General features: G+C 36.4%; 2 long non-coding RNA genes across 2 annotated transcripts in view; one reads left to right on the top strand and one right to left on the bottom strand.

Moving 5' to 3' along the window:
• LOC132952332 (uncharacterized) overlaps positions 1 to 12,264 on the bottom strand; it is a 116,431-nt gene that overhangs the window by 32,385 nt on the left and 71,782 nt on the right. The window lies entirely within an intron of this gene.
• The window catches only part of LOC132952331 (uncharacterized), a 92,964-nt gene that overhangs the window by 5,906 nt on the left and 74,794 nt on the right, over positions 1 to 12,264 (top strand). The window contains exon 2 of the long non-coding RNA XR_009665461.1: positions 1,252 to 1,448. This is a non-coding gene — a long non-coding RNA (uncharacterized LOC132952331). The remainder of the gene's footprint in view (positions 1 to 1,251; positions 1,449 to 12,264) is intronic.

Below are 12,264 nucleotides of genomic sequence, written 5' to 3' on the forward strand. Positions count from 1 at the left end.
TTATTAGGTATTAGATTTATTTGGAAACGTAGATGCACCGTTTGATAATGCGTAACTTGAAAAAAATTATGATTTTTTTTCTCAGAGCACCCACGTATATGCGTATAGTAATATTATTGATTATTGAACGAAAATACGAAAAATAATACATTTTGTTTAATCTCTATATACAGATATATATATATCTGTACATACAATAAGTAACATTGTTCACGTTAATATTGCTATAGAATATTAAAGTGGTTCTGATTCGTATTATATACCGTCTCATCCGCCCTCTTCCAGAGCGATTCGGCAATAAGTTGGTTATCGGATGATGAAATACGCGGTATTAGTTAGAATCCCAAGTGGTTACCCATCCAGGATCTAGCAATGTTCAATGTGGTTTAAGTTTAATACAAAGTCGCTGATTAGGAAATTCATCATGCCACGTCATCGACTTTATTATTCCGCATTAGTCAAGGGGCTTACAAAATACTTCCTTCGAAACTTTTATTGGGGTGGTGCCCGAAATAACGACATATTTTATTACTTTTCGTAAGATTCAAATTACGTAACAGGCTCGCCCGAATTATAATATAATATAATATTTTTGTGATAAATCGGATTGGCCGTCCGTAAAGCGTCGTATAATATATTACGACGACACTATAGACAAATTGGCATTGACAACTGGAACGAATTAGACGGCCCAAGTTGATAAAAGTATTAAAAATGAAACTAACCACAATTTATTTATATACACGATGAGTAGGTACATGCCGTTTCATATAGCGTGAGCCCCGAAACTTTGAATCCAGCGGTTCGTTGTGGAATATAATAAATTATTAATGATAATATTATTGTATACACCACTTTTGTTTCAAATCCAGACAACAACAACAACAACCGCCAAACGAATGATAATAACACAATTATTATTATTATTATTATTATAAATATGATTTTCGAGTTTTTGTTCGCGGTACGAATAATACAACGCGTTATCACCAGAACCCCAGGCCCGTCTGCCTAGGTCGAAGTGTTCACGGTGCCGAAATATAATATATATATACCCGTTACTCACACGGACTTCCGTATTGCCGTTTCTCAGATTGTTTTTTTTTTATGTTTTCGATACAAATTTATATTATAACATACATCGGGGCGAGAGACCAGCGTCGGCGTTACGAAACCGTATATTATTATACACTTCGCGAGATAGAGATTATTATATTATTATTATTATTATTATTATTATCGTTGTTGTAGGTATACGCGTACCTACGGAAACCCGACAGACAGACAGACGGCGAGCACAATGGGTGGAATGACGCCACGGCGTCTGCAGTGCGGAGGAATTCCAATCGGTCGAGTACTATTACAGTCAACTGCACACCAAAAACGAACGGAATTGGGGAAAACGGTCTATCGCGCGGAGCGCACAATCGGAATACGCACGTATATAGGTAGGATATAATATATAATATTACACCTAGCGAAATATTATAATAATAATAATATATGGTATTATAATGATAACGAACCGCGTGATTTATCGGAGCTTAGCTCGGAGTGCAGAGAGACACTAGTATAATATTATAACAATTATTCATTAAAAAAAAGTTAATTTTTATTAAATTTATATTTCATCGAGTTGAAATTGTCCGTTGTTTTAAATCTCAAGGCCACCACATGCCACAACATATCACACTTCTCATAATTATACATATTTCATTTTTTTCGGCTGAGTTGGTCGTTATAACATAATACCTGTACCCCTATGAAAATGCAACATCATGATTTAAGATATTTATGCTTTTATGGTAAACATAATGTAATAAAACAAGTTTTAAACAACTAAAAATGGTTTTTTATTAAATTGTTGAAATTTAACACAACTCTAGGCAGTGCTCAGATAGGAAATTGGGGGAGGAGGAGCAACCAAATTTTCAACAAACTCGCCTCTGCAAGCTGATACCAAACCTTTGAGTACCTTTTTTCCCCGTATGTCATCACTACATGGGAGTCGGACTGTTTTCACATGGCTTAGCCCCCATTAGCATCGTTTATTAAGTTTATTAATTTATAAAATTTTGATTTATCTCATGTGCCTAAGTCTACTTTCCTCAGTTATATGATATGTAAACTACCAACATCGCGACAGCCTTTACAGTTGGAAATGCCACATGGAGATAACCAGGAGGTGCCCCGTCTTATCCCCTCACATCATTTAATGTATAGCTGTTATTATTTTATCCAAAGATCTTTTCAGACTGGCCTTAGCCTACCATCCTGGACGTTTGTGATGGGTACCTATAAAATATTATTATAACATTTTACGCTCCGATTTCGTTACTAGCGTTTCGGTTCTACTATGAACTGCAGTGATACATTTTATTCGACTTAGATTATTAGATTATGAACCAGTTGACTCTTTTGACAATTTTGGTGTACTTATTTACAATTCGATATTTGAACGAGTGGATTTTGAGTTAGTACCAAAGCATTATTTTTTTATTAGAAGATATATTTTAAAGTTAAAAAATGCAGGACTTAAATAACTTTATTATTATTAAAAGAAAACATATAGAGTGAGCGCATGTTTAATGAATCACCCTGTATGCGCATTTAACTTAAAAAAATGAACATTCTATTATGGTTTTAAACATGAATTATGTATATAGTATGGTTAAAGATGGTTTTTGGAATAATCATAAAATCTAAAATGGCTAAAACCTACTTAGCAGATTACAACGAATATTGATATTTATAAGAAAATACCAACTAACAATAAATTATGTAATATAATTCAAATTTATTTAGAGCAAACAGAAAACCATGACTGTCTTCGAAATTATGTGCTCACTTAAAACAAATCAGTCTCTTTGATCTTAAGGTATATAAACAGAAACAATATTGTTCCGGCATTAATTGGAATTTAAAGCTAATTTCACAAATATTTAAGTATTTATATTAGCATTTAATTAATATCATATCGTCCCAGGCTTTGATACATAAAATAACGTATAGGCTTAACTTAAAATCAACAAAAAAATAAATGTAAAAGCAACGTGATTAAATATACGAGTATATAACTATATTTATATAGAAGGTACAAAGAGTACAAAGACACTTAGCACTAAACACAAACACTAAGTGATTCTTTTTTTTATCTGTTTAATTACGTTGTGAAACAAAATGAATCCGTCTTTCCTCATCAAATAAACTTACTTTTATCTTAAAAAACACACCAATTATCTTAATAACCATTAACCAAATACAGAGAACTCGTTTTTCTCCTAACTAATAAATAGTCTTCTACTTAAATAATTAACTGAAACTAAATCAGCTATAAAAAGAGAAAAAAAATAATCAATCTCATAATATTATTTTAATAACAGTCTATTAATATTAGTATGATAAAATAGCGTACGAGTTGATTAACATCAAAATGTTACTTATTTATTTAATTCCACGATGAAAACACAAAACAATTTATTCTCAAATGTATTAATCGTTCGTTTTTAATACCTACTAACAGTGTGCACATAAAGTATAAACAATATAACAATAATGTAAACGTGATAGTATTTAACTATAAATAACAATGTAACTCGTACGTATAAGATAATGACTAAGACAATTTGACAGAAAACGCATCTTTAATTTTATAGACTTTTATTTTTCATATGACACTATCCGTAATCTTGTAACCGATATAATTAATTACCACTTCAAGTGTGTTTCTAATATATTACTGTTTCGATTGGAGAGCTAACACTTGTGGGCCATTGAGACTCACGACTTTACTCGTTTTGCCTTTTTGGCAGCACGATTCCAATTATATTTATCGAGAGGTCAACGAATATATTAAGAAAAATCAACACGATTCCACTCGCAATTTAACGTCCGCTATAAAAATATTATACTAACTGTTTATGTAATAATATCTAAAAATAATTTACGATTTAAAATCTTTTAGACAACATTACATAATTTTTCGAATTTTGATATTTCCTTAGGCCTTGAGATAGTATCAAAAGGCTTATTGTTGTTTTTACTATTAAATTATAGAACACCGATGAGAATACAATAATAATAATTATAATAATAATAATAATAAAATTATTTTAGTGTAGGTATATTATATTTTATTAAATCCATCATGATCATCGCCGAGCTATTATTTGATAACAAATAAATATTTTAAAACAATTATGTAATTGTTCGTGGACCGTAATAGTTATAAGTTATAACTTTAGGTATGTAATATTATATTTTGAATATTTTGGATGAAAAATAATAGCGCAAATTTTGCATATTTTATACTGTAGTGATTATTTCACAATTATTATTTTGGAGAATTATTATTATATTACCAATGATGTTTGTGTTATCATCGTACGCCGTCGACGACCGCCGCGATAACAATTATATTTTGTTCATTTTTATTATTACCTATTTTTGTAAATCAGTATGACTGTAACCGTCCACTGAAGTAAGTCAGTCTGACTGTAACTTCGTACTTAGTATACGGTAATTAATAGACATGACATACAAGTCATTTGTTTTATTCTTTTTAAATCGCTGTTTATCCTTCGAACGATGAACGTGACCATCCCCCACGATACAACGTACTATGTGTTGATGACGACGGAAATGTAAATGGAATATAGATATGGTGTAAAATGTAAATCATTATTGTCATGAGGTGCCGAGCTGCATTGGGGGGGGGGGGGGAGGGGCGGCGCTCGGTATCCCGAGTTTGGCGCAGTTTCCGGGAATCGAATGATTTCCGATTCAGGCGCGACGGGCGGGACATTTTTAGGTGTTTACACGCGTATGATATACCGTGTGTATCGCTACAACTGATGTTATTATATCACGCATATGCAGAGACGTGAGTGGTAGTCGATATAGATATGTGTTGAAACTTGAAAATGTGTTTTTCTAAAATTCTCGCGCAAAGTAATAATAATAATATAATATATTGTAATATAATATGGTGTCGAAAGTGCGTGCGCTATCGCTGCAGCTGCGAGCCGGCGTGATATAATTTACACGGGCGCCAACGGTTTTGGGCGGTTGATGGGTGCGGGTGGGTTTCGGTGCGCCTGGGGTGGGGGGATGAGGGGGCGACGATTGCTCGGCAATGACAGATATAAACGAAAAGCGCCCCCCGATGGATGTCGTTATTATTTGTTTTTAACCGGAAAAAATTACACATGGAGCGAACGACCGTATACATTATTATTATTATTATATTGTGCAGTAATTGTCGTATATGCCGCCGTAATACGCGTGTAAAGCCATATCATCGCACTGCACTGCGGGGCGAGAGAGGGACGAAAAAAGCTATCGTGTGGCGGCATATAACAATATAAAATACGATCGGGAATAATAATATATAGAACGTTCGCGGGAGGCGGAATGACTGTTAATTAAATTGATTAAAAGGGCACACACCGCCTCGCGCGCGCATTTATTATATTATATTTATATACGAACGCGGCGGCGGCGGCGGTGTGATCGATGGCCAGACCGAGCATCGAGTACCTATATAGCATATATATTATGTGTGCGTGTGTGTGTGTGTGCTTCAGTGTAGCTGGACGTGCGAGTAAATTGAACTCGGCCGCCGCCGCAGAGAGGGTGGAAATTTATCGCACGCCGATCGAATGAGAGAGGACGACGAATAAAAGGCCGACGGCCGTGTGGGACGGGGGGATAAAGAAAAAAAGTAGAAGTTAATTATTAACAATCGGAAAGCAAACTGGTACAAATTGTTGAACCGGAGCCAAACTGATTTATACACGCGGGGATCGCGAGCGAAAGAGATATAGAGAGTGATGAGAGAGTGAGTGAGAGGGATTGAGTGAGAGAGAGTGACGTGGGGGGCGAACGAGGGAGAGAGTAATATAGAATGTGCGTGTGAGAGAGATTATGTGTATTGTGTGTACAAAACCGCACACACTTGCACTATAGGTTATCCACTGCAATACGACCACAGCGTGTGTGTGTGTGAAAAAGATAGATAGAGTGAGCGAGAGGGGGTGTGTGACAGAGCGAGGAGCAGACGGCGGCGGCGGCGGTATTGTCTTTTTTCGTATATAATAATAATATATGTATATACACCTATACCTACGTGTTCGTCTCTCCGCATTTACACCTCTATGTATAGGTGCTACAGCTCGGCCGAAGAGACGATTTATTTCGAAGAGATTCGCCGGAGATTACGCGCGCGCGTTGCACCGACGACGACGTAAATCTCCGGCCGATCGATATTATATTATTCGGTATGCGGCGACGGCGTCGTCGGTGACAGCGCTTTCGCGAAGACGAGTTGTTGTATTTCCAGCCGAGTGCCAAATCGTTATTGCCGCGGGCGATCGTCCGATAAACTGCAACGCGAACGCGCCGCTCGCACCTGCCGCGATGACGGTCGTAAGAAATTCGTCGTCGTCGTTCGTTAAGGCCGGACCGACCGACCGACCGTCGTAAATTTATGCGAGTCTGCGAGTCGTCGCGATTTTTCTTCTTCTCCTCTTCCGTTCTGTTATCGCCCGAAATTATAATAATATATATTGTATAGGTACCGCGCGAGACGACTATTCGCGGACGCATATGCGCGTGCGCGTCATTACACGCGGCTAGTGAAAATTTTGTAGTCATGACTCAGCCGTGATGACTTTGAAAATATTGCATAATATTCTATAAGAAAACGTCAAATAAGACCCCCCAAAAATTGAACGCATGATGGTAAATAATCTCTAGCGGGTTTTTTTATTTTGTTTTTAATTGGTTTGATACGATCTGCGCAATTTTTGTACAATAAACTTAAACGATGTTGAAATTACGTTTTACATGAAGTCGACTTGATGTATGAAGACGTCCACGGACAACACTCCTGCAGTCTGCAGTGCAGTTAAAATTTATATTTATTAAAACCGACAATACCGATCGCAATGAGACGCGTTGAATGACGATTAGAGTTCGGGACGATGACACAGAGTTTTCTTTTCCATAGATAATTCATTATATTTACAAAAACATATAATGCATCAGTGACCAATGATAAGTTCAGAGACTCAGAGCATTTTATTGATATCATACGATTTTCTAATTGCTTATTCGCACACGCATGTTTAGACAAATTGTATGTCCGCAAACCTAACGATATGTTATAATAATATTGTATAAGTACTATAATGTGCTCGCGGGCTCGTATATGATACATAAAATATAAAATATGGTCGAGCGACAAAAAAAAATAAACATTTTCGTATCGGCCTTTGCGCGGATCCGCTATACGTCTCGATGCCGCAGTCTCGCGTCCATATAATTATATACGTACCTATATACCTTCACGGACGGACCGCGTGCGCATATCATTATAATAATATACAATAATATTACATTATATCATGCCTACACGACAATAATAATATATTGTAATTCTGCAACGTCTACGCCGCCGTGAGAACCGTGATGAATGGCGCATACGCCGCACGTCACGATCAGACACGATGTCAAACGCCGTATAATATAGGCTCGTAATATATACGACCCTCGTATAAGTGTGCTCGCGCTTGTGTGTGTGTGTGTGCCAGAAGCGTTTTTAGCATTCCTGCGCCTGTGGGGGGGATGGAGAGGACCGGTAATATAGTAATGCTTTTAACGGTACATACATGTATATATGTATATATTATGTGTGTGCGATGTGTGCGAGACGAGCGCGTGACGCGAATGCGTAAAGGGTCGCGCGACCGAATAGGTGACACGCACCTCGGACCGATCTTCAGTGTATTGCATAGGTACCTATCTATACTTTTCCAAGGAGGGTCCAAAGTTTTTTTTTTATCTCGTTTCCCGGCCCCGTCGCCGATCCAAATATGCACCCCCACGAGCCGAGCTGCACGTCGTATAAGCGACGACTTTTGAATTCGATCTCGATACACGTCGTCGTCGCCGCGTCTAAATACCGCGCCGTGACAACGCGCGTAGCGATTATATAATATCCCATCATCTCCTCGCGCCGAGTTCTCAGCTCCCTCTCCTCTCCACCGTCACATTCGCCCCCCCCCCGCCGCCGTGTACACGTGCATAGCGTATGATATGATGGGTTCGTTTTTCGGAATTTTATTTCCTAGCATCGACGCGTGTTCGCGGTCACTACATATTATATATATATATATATATATATATATAGGTACGTCTGCATATATCGTATTATTATTATTATTATTATTATTATTATTATTACACACACTGCCGGGTGGACCAAATGTATATTTACAGCACGCACACGGTGCACAACACTATATACGACATATACGTCCGCCACTCCCACGCTCTCTTTTACCAATCGAGAAGCACGTCCGAATTTGCATAGGATAACGAGGTGAATAATTATTATTGCTATTAATCCGGAGCCGGCCCCGGGGTTGTTGTATATACGTTTATTCGGTGTATTACACTATATACCTATGCTGTGGTATATAATAATATAACGTATGTATGTGCGACGTTGACGTTTTATTATAAAATTGTATTATTACGGTGCAGTATATATAATAACAATAATAATATATAATAATGTGTGTGTACCAGATTTCCGTTTATAAATGACTACCGGTGGAGTCGGTGCACCAGTTGTTGTCGGACAGTTGTAGGTACGCCGATGATTGGACGACACTCGACCCGGCCGCATAATAATGATAATAATATATTATAATCGTTTAAGTTATATCGTCGGCGTCGGTTTTCGGTCGGACAAGCTGTATTATATTATTATATTATAGTATATTACTATATTAGGTTTACTGTGTAACTCGGTGTAAGTACCTACGACGGTTAAAACTATACGACAGCGCGCGTATACCACTTCGGGAAATGCATTAATTACGGTTCAACGCGTGTAACCGTTTTTGAATAATTGGAAAAATGGTAATTAGCGTCGCATTTTACTTGTTGCAACTTAAGTCCGATATTATGCATAATAATAGACACACCGCGCCCAATTTTCGTCCGAACACCGTATTAAGGGGGATCGGTGGCGGACAGTTATCTCAGCTAAAAATACCAATATTTTTATTCCATCATAATGATCAACCTACCGTAATGCGATAATATTTTTAAAATTGATTGATTCGAACTTCTTAAAAACTGTCCGCCACTGTCCATCTGACGATCCCCAAGTACAATATTATATAACTGTTTGGAAAAAACTAATTGTATTTATTCGATATAACCATTGTGTACATAATCTAGTTCATATTATTTACTTCAGTTTGATTACCGATTAAACACGAATATCGACTACGTAAAATGTTTGTCATTTTTTTATTGACATTTTCCAGACGATTATAATATAATGAGTTTTCTTCGAACCCTGCAGCATGTTATCAGAGTTCGTATAATATAATATGACGTGTAGATAACAACTACATATAATAATACCAATTTTGACGGGTCAACGGTTAAAGAATCTCAATAAGCATGGGAAATATATTTTCTGGGTAGTATTTTATTTCGGACCAATTATGCCTGATTTAGGTTATTATAATTATTTTTTTTTTAAATCGATCTTAAGACTGATTACGCAATTAAACCCATTATGAATTATCAGTATCCACGTGCAGTACATTGCCATCGCTGCAATCATGGACTAGAGAATAACAACGAAAAAACTTTGCGGGCGGAACCAACAGGCGGCGGTGTAACGCGCATATTAATATTAAAATAGTTTTAATATTTTCACCGAGGAAAGCATTAATCTTATTATAATATAATGAAATAATAACAACAACAAAAAATTACGTGCGACAAAAGAACGTTGGCCATTGTCGGCGACGTAAAATTAGGTATAATAGCAGTATACGTACCTAACTCTTTTGTAATATTTTTAGATATTTTAAACGTCCGGACAAAACGGAAAGTACTTCCGGCGTCGCCGTCGATGTTCGGGCGCATTAACCGGAATTACAATTAGTTGTGCGTATCAAAATGCATTTATATGGTGTATGTGTTACCGGAAAAGTGTTGAATCCGGCATTCCATAAAATACCTAGGCGGCCTCCACAACAGTTAGGTATTATTGGGAAAAGTATATAACATTTACATATAATAATATAACGACTATAGGTTTTCTATAGAAGGCCGAACCTCGAGTGGGGCTGCAGTGTATAAAATTCATAAAAATTATACGATATTATACAAACATGGTCAGATAAAAATCTTAGACCGGCTGATGTTGGAGCCACGGTTCTATAGTTCCATAATACCCGATTAAGGTCAAAGGTCACGTTGATTAAACACTATTAAATACATCATACTTTACCTAACATACCATTGGACATTAACTATAGGTAAAAGGCATGCATTCTATTAGGATTTCTATAGAATGCATGTCTTTAGTTATAGTTTAAAATTACATTAAAATGTCATATATATTTTGCCAAACGGTATAATAGGGATTCAATAGAACGCATTATATATTCAACACTTTGTCGATAACATATTATGTAAATATATGGTGGACGTTTTCGCTCGTTTTCTTCTTTACGTTAACGGTCTTAGAACTGTGTTCGGCGTGGAAAACACTACGGACACAACTTGTGTGATACCACAGAACCACATAGAAGCGACATTCGATCAGCTGGTCGGGTTTGTGTATCCCTGCGGTATGAAGTATTGGACTCAAGACATTTTACCGTATCCGTAATCTGATAAGATGTTGGTAACGTGTATTTATTACGATATTATAAAATAAATCCATTGACCACGGACGACGACCGTTTTTAAATTATTCAAAGTTTTTTATGCATGGTATTGTCAGTATTGTCACATTTTGCTGTGAAATATGAATTAAATATTATAATATTGTCATTTGACATTTTTCAAATAATTAATAATATTGATATGAAATGTTTAATTGATAACTTATAGACGCCCCGAGGAGACCGTCTTAAAGGCCACAGTCACCCGATTTGGCCATAACACACAGTGTCTAAGGCCTGAGCCCTGCCGGTTATACATACCTACAATAATTATTCATACGATCGATTTATATCAAAAGACAACGGACGCAACTCATTGTCAGTAGTCCCAGCGCATTCGCCGCTGACTAGTCGTATACGCATTTTTTTAAATAATAGTCCTGCTAATTGGTCGACACCGTAATTGGATCGCCCGCAGTGACTGCATACTGCCAGAAAAATCAAAAACGAATACATATATTATAATATTACATAATTTATATAGTAGGTACCTATATATTATAAACGTATACGAAAAATACCCCAGAAACAGGTTAAGCGAATCTGATAAAAAAAAAAACGTACGACCATGTGGATCCATACGGCCGCAGACTATACGTTTTAGTATTATTATTATTGTTGTTATTATTATTATTATTATTATTATTATTATTATCATAAAACAGTGGGCTGAGTGCGACGCGGAAACTTTAGAACGTCACGTAGTAGGAACGAAAATAATAAAAATAATATTATAATATACGTGCACGTGAAATACGTCTTCATTATAACCACGCGTGTGTTATCCTATTATATTACACTGCGATATTGTATTATTAGTGCGTGTAACAACCTGCAACAACAATGATATTATTCAGGACTTGTAACACGACTGCAGTATAATATTATAATGTATAATAATATTGTCCTATGAAACGGGTTGTGCCGCGATAGATTCGTATTCACGATAAACAAAAAAAAAATGTTTATAATATATAATATTATTATGTACCTACGAGTATTATATTGTGTGTATACGCATTTTTGTACCCGTGACATCGGTGTTGGCGGCAGCGGACGACAGATAAAAAGTGAAAGAACTACCTATCCTGCCGAATGGCGAAACGCGCAATACCGAATAATATAGAGACGGACTTACGATTTGTTGATATTATAATGTAGTTACATAGACGAAGACGACGAGCGAGTGAGACAGAGAGAGAAATAAACATAGATTTACTGCTGCAATGAGTAGTGAGTACAACAGAGACGACCAGCCATGGTATAAATATTATATTATATTATATATGACGGAAAAAACGTCCACTCGCTCGCAGCTGATTAATATTTGAATAGGACTTCGGCTCGTTTACTCGCGTATATATATATATATATATATACATAATATAAATTATATATAAGGTGCTCGTACGTATAATAGTATACCTATACCTATATATATATACCTACGTCTTGTCCGCGTGTATATTAACCTGAAAGTCGGACAAAATGATTACGTCGCTGC

The sequence above is a fragment of the Metopolophium dirhodum genome, chromosome 9 (genome assembly GCF_019925205.1).
Source record: "Metopolophium dirhodum isolate CAU chromosome 9, ASM1992520v1, whole genome shotgun sequence".
In the NCBI taxonomy this organism is placed as follows: Eukaryota; Metazoa; Arthropoda; class Insecta; order Hemiptera; family Aphididae; genus Metopolophium; species Metopolophium dirhodum.